Below are 6000 nucleotides of genomic sequence, written 5' to 3' on the forward strand. Positions count from 1 at the left end.
ACCTGTCCACCTGCTGTGCTTCTCAGAGCTGGGTGATCACCTGTCCACCTGCTGTGCTTCTCAGAGCTGGGTAATCACCTGTCCACCTGCTGTTGAAGTCATCAGGTCCTGGAGGAGCCGCCCTTCCTCTGAAGCTACCGTCTCAGGTGCAGAGGTTGGGGACCTTGGAGGGCTTCCCTGAGCAGCGTCCCTCGTCACAGCTTCTGGGCAAGGCAGTCCAGGGCTTAACAGTCCTCGCCATCTAACCTGAATTCCTCCTGCTGTAATTTAAGTCAACCTTCTCTGACTCGGCCCCGAGTGACACCGAGGCCTCAGTCCTTTGTCACTACCCCCCACCTCCTGCCCCTAAATGCAGCACCTGTGCACAGGCACTGGAGGTGACTGAGGCCTGCTATTGCTGGCACTCTGCCTCAATGTCCACTTCAAGAATGGTGCAGCCGCATGGTCCTGGGGACCTGGTGGGAGGCAGGGGAGGGCCGGTCTAGCTTGGTAGTCTGCAGCTGCACGAGAGCCTTGTGCTCCGGGCTCCAGCTCCGTTTGTTACTGTGTGCACTAGGCTCCCAGCCCCAGGGCCTTTGAGGCTGTCTCTCAGGAAGGCCCTGCTCACCCCGTTCCTGGAGGTCCCAGCTTTTGTGCCATGGGCTCTTGGGCATGTTGGTTGTGGAATTATGTTCATTGTCAGTCTTTCCCCTGGGACAGCCATAGCAAAGTGCCAGAAACAGGGACCTAAATAACAGGGAGTTATTCTCTCACACTTCTGGAGGCTGTTTTCAGGGCTCTGCTCCCTCTAGAGGTTCGAGGGGATCCTTCTGCCCCCAGCTCCTCTGGTTGCTGGCCATTCTGCACCCCTTGGCTCTCAGGCCCTGCTCCAGGCTCCTCTGGTTGTCACACAGCCTTCTGTCTAGGTGCTATGTTCCTACTTCCCTCTTCTATAGGAACCCAAGCCACACTACCAGAGGGCCACCCTACTCCAGTGTGGCCTGATCGCATCTGAAGAGACCCTGATCTCAAGGAAGGCCACGTTCACAGGTATGGAGGTCAGGTCACAGACATATCTTTTGGGAGCCACAGTTTGATCACTAAAGGCTTCCAGGGACTTAGTGAGCCCGCCCACGGCCGACTGCCCAGGAGTGCCCAAGGAAGGCGGGCTGAATGCTGAGGAAGGCGTGAGCCCCGGGGCAGAGCGCTGACTCCCCCACAGGTGGCAAATCAGCTCCTCATCCAAGAGAAGTCCCACAGGTGCCGCCATCGCCCCTTTTCTGGTATATTCCATCTTCCAATGTGGGTGTTCTGCATCATCGTCTCCCCACCGCCACCCTTCCTCCAGCTCTCGCTTCCTGTTTTCTGCCTCTCCTCTGAGCTGTTCCAGAAGTTGAAACTGCCGGGGCTGAGCCCGACTTGAGAAGGTGTGCTTTCTTCTTTGAGTGAGAATCAGCGAGGGAGCAGTCTCCTTGCTCCATCCCACACACCCTGCGGCGCACACAGGGCACAGCCCCTGACCACTGCGGGGGCGGGCGGTGCCGTGCCTTCTCCTGCCAGCCCCCTTCACTGTGGGCAGGATCAACCTTCCCAGCTGCACCTCCAAGGCGGCTCTGGGCTTGTCGCAGCAAATCCACAGGATTGGTGTCACTCTAACCACATCAACTTACGCTCCTTGCACTGCTGTTTTGCAGGACCAGTTGCCTCTGCCCATGTGGGGCCTTGGCAGGCAGTGGGCAGACGGGGCAGGTCTGGCTCTAGATTACCCCCAGAGTTGGGCTTCTGGCATTTTCTCTCTGGCCTGCTGAGGCTGCTGCCCCAAACCCTGGGACCACACAACAGGAATAAAGGCTTTCGGACTCAACTAATGTTCCCCAAACCACTCACTGTTGACGTTACAAGAGGCAGACTGTGAGAGACTGTCCAGATGGAAGTGGGGGAGGTCTCGCAAACAAGGGGTAGGGCTGTGCTCGGCACCGCAGGGACCCTGAGCCAGAGTGGCCGGGATGGTGCTCCAAGCCCCATACACACCTGTCCTCACAGGCCAGAGGAGGGCAGACACCCTGGATCAAAGGGAGGACCTCACAGTGTGGCTGGCAGAGAGGAGAGCTGGGCGGTCAGAGACTCCAGGGATCGACTCTCTGACAGCCCGTGGAGATCTCTGTGAGACAGCCTGCCACGCACACCACAGCCCCAGCACCCCCAGGCCCAAGGCCACGGCCAGGTTAGTTCAGATCAACTCGGGTCCTAATACACCTGTCAGCCCACAAGTCCCACATGCACTGAGCATCTCCCATTGTTCACCCCAAGTGAACTGTCCTGGAACTGGGGGCTGGCCCCATGTGGAAGAGGGGAGGTGGGGCTGAGCAAGAGGTCATGGTGGGAAGACGCCATCCCAGGGTACCAGGACTGAGAGGAGGCCACGCCTCTGACCAACAGGGAAGCATCCTGGGGCCCCATAACAAAGCGCCACAGAGGCTTCAACAACAGAGCTCTGTTCTCTCACAGGCCCGAGACCAAGGTGTGGGCAGTGCTGGTCCCCCTGGAGGCGCCAAGTGCATTTGTCCCTCGTGTCCCCTGCCTTCTGGAGTTGCCGACCCTCCCTGCCTTTCATGGACTGCAGACGCACCTCCACTCCCTGCCTCCTGTGCCTTGTGCATCTCGTCTCCCTTTCTCCTAAGAGGACATCCGTCATTGGATTTAGGGTCCACCTTAATCTGGGATGGCTCACAAAGACCCTGTTTCTAAATAAACTCATGTTCACAGGTGCCCGGAGCTAGGGCTTGGACATTTTTTTGTAGGAACTATTGTTCATCTTGCTACTTGACCAAGGGCGTCTCCCTTCCATTTTCCATTGCAAACAGTCCTGGGTTGACTGGGCAAGGGCTCTCAACTTGCAGACCTCTGGAGTCCCCCCAGATGCCACCCTGAGATCCCCGGGCTGGGGCTGGGCATTGGTATTTCTTAGAAATCTTCTCAGTTGTGACTGATCCATCCTGGTGTCCACAAGACTCTCTGGTGTAGGTGGTGAAGGCTCTTCATTCTAAGAGACGCCTGAGTCCAAGGCGAAGTGGGACAGTTAGTCACCAAATCCCATCAATCCCCAGGGCAGGTGGATGGAAGCTTTTGGACTTGACCCCCGTGGAGATATTTGTACCTCTCAGACCAGAGGCTGGGGCATGGTAAGCCTGCTTTCTATTGCTATAGCAAAATACTGGAGGTTGAGTTAAAAAAAAAAAAGGGAGGTTTATTTAGCTTACAGTTTGGAAACTGAAATCCTAAGGCCAGAAGCTCCAGGTATTGGGCCTCTGGTGAGGATCCTGGGCCACACACAGCATGGTGGGTGGCAGCACTCGGCAGGAGCATATTCAGAGGAGTCACATGCAGAGACAGGAAGAAAGGAGGGGCCTGGGAATGGGCAGCCTCACTTCCACAAGAGCCTGCTTGGTAGGGCCGAGTCCCTGACCTGCTTCCTGAGGACAGACATGAATCCCCTTAGGGGTTGAAGCCCCATGGCCCAACCACCTCCCACCAGGCCACTCCTCTTGGAGATCCACTGCCTCTCAACACCAGCCCCCGGGGACCGAGCTCCAGCACAGGAACCTCTGGGGGCACAGCTGGGCTGAACCACTCCATAGACTCCATGATTCCCGCCTGGCCACTCGCTCCCCCTCTCTGCAGCCGCAGGGTGGCATTGCCCAGGTGGAGGGTGTGCGCCCAGCTGTGTCTCAGAGCTACATCCAGAGAAGGAGGGTCTTTCGGAAGCCGTGGGGCACCCCAGCCTCCTCAGGGCAGAGGAGAACATATAGAGAAAGTCATTTTACCCTCCCGTGGCGGGGGACACCTGCTCCAGGAAGCCTTGCCTTGCCCTCCTCCCCCAGGTGCCTGGGCCTCTCCCTGAGTGGCTCTGAGGGTGCAGGTTCCCTCAAGAGCCTCTGGAGGACACAGCAAGGGCAGGTGCCACAGTTGTCACACCAGGGCCCGGGCTGGCATCTGTCCCCCACTCCCTGTATAGGGGATAGGGACAAGAGGTCAGGAAAGAGGCAAGCTGACCCAGAAGGGAGCCTGCGTTGAAAGGAGGGTCCCCAGGAAATCTGTGACAGCCTTGTGGAGGAGCTGGCGGCTACCTCCGAGGTGGCCCCCATTGTTCCCCAAGAAGCCCCCCCATCTTGGTGCCTGTGACTGCCAGGGAGCTGCCTGCGGTGGGCGGGAAGCCGGCTCAGCTTAGTCCAGGCCTCCTCCGAATCCAGACTTTTCCAGTTTCACGAATCTGCTGTCTGGCTCATCACTGCCACTGTCCTATCCTGCTAGTGCTTCATGGAAGTGAGCCCCGACTGCTGAGCTCTTGGAGACGGGACTTCTCCCGCCTCCACCTGCATCTCCCCTGCTCCCGGACTCCAGTGGGACAAGGGCATCTGCAGTCGGGACAGTGCAGGTGTCTCCAAGTCCCCACTTCCACCAGGACAGCTCCCTCGCATGGAGCTGCTGCCGGCCCTGCCTCTCTGGTCCATTCCTCCTTCCCTCCGGGCTGGCGTCCCCCACCTCGGCAGCCCTCCCTCCTCTCCCAAGGGAAGGTGGTTGTGTGGTTGCCTGGGGACAGGATCCCAGAGGAGGCTGCAGGCTACTCGTGGTGCCTCCTCACCCTCCCAGCCTGGACCAGTGGGAGGACTTCACGTTGGCTGTGCTCTCTGTCTCTGGGACACGACTAGCATAACCACCATCAGGGCGGACACACTTGAGCCACAGGGTGGTGACACATGTGTCATTTTGCATTGGTGTGTGGAACCTCCGTGAACACACACAGGTCACAGCACTCAGACCCCAGGTGAGGAAGGGCCGTCAGGGAGTGGGACCCATGCTCTCCCTGTAATGGAGGAGATGAATCATGGCGGCCTCTGCTGAGGCTGTCCAGGGCCGGCAGGCCCTTCCTCACCTTATGTCTGTGCGTGTGTGCAGATGTGAGCCAGCAGGCATGTGTGTAAACGTGCACAAGCTAGCATGAGTGCTGAGTGTGAACACGTGTGAGAGCTGCGTGTATGTGAACATTGGTGGGTGTGAAAGTGAATTGTGAGCACGTGTCAGTGTGTGAGGGAGCTGGTGGGACCGAGCCTGTGTGTGTGCATGGGTGTGTGTGAACCCTTCAACTGCACCCCGTGGCTTCCCCTGTTCTCCTGCGTGTGGACACTGGGTCAGCGGGACGCTGGTCTGTCTGATGGACACATCCTGGCCGTGCTGACTCTAAACGAGACCATCCTTCCCTGCGGGCCACAGGGTGAAGCTGCTTCACCTAACAAGGCAAAGTGGAAAGTCCCCACGGTCATCTGTGCCTGAGTGTGGACTCACCGAGCACAATCACACCCTCACTCACACACGCTCACTCACATATCCACACCTTGCACCTGCACACACACTCAAACATGCTTACACTCATGTATACTCACACACTCACAAACACACACCCATACAGTCACACACGCACTCTCATGCTCACTCACACCCACTCACTCACAATAACACTCTCACGAATAACACTCAGTCACGCACACACCCAACACATGTGCACACACACCCAACACATGTGCGTGCGCACACACACACACACACACACCTTTTGCTGTACCTTTATGGAGGAGTGATTGACAGGAAGACCTGTTAGCCAATAGCTAGAAACTGTTAACTTGGTTCTATTTTGACGACAGGCGTTTAACCATAGAGAAAGCATGAGGACATTCCAGACTCCACCAAGTCCTCAGTGCGACGTCCTGCCCTGCCTGTGCTGGACTGCAGGGTGCAGTGCTCTCTCCAGAGGGACCGGCAGGCCGTGGAGTGGAGTGGGAGGCAGGGGCCAGGCTGGGGTCCCCTCCCTCACCACGTGCCTTCCTGAACCGTGGCCCCCTTCCTGGAACCCATCTGGTGAAGGGCCTGCGCTGTAGGGCGGTAGAGAATTGCAGGGAAAAGGAGTTTTAAACTTTAATGTTGTCCCTGATTCACCTCCACATGCCATGGAAACTTCCTGTATGG

This window comes from Spermophilus citellus (genome assembly GCF_964194105.1).
Source record: "Spermophilus citellus genome assembly, chromosome: 7".
In the NCBI taxonomy this organism is placed as follows: domain Eukaryota; kingdom Metazoa; phylum Chordata; class Mammalia; order Rodentia; family Sciuridae; genus Spermophilus; species Spermophilus citellus.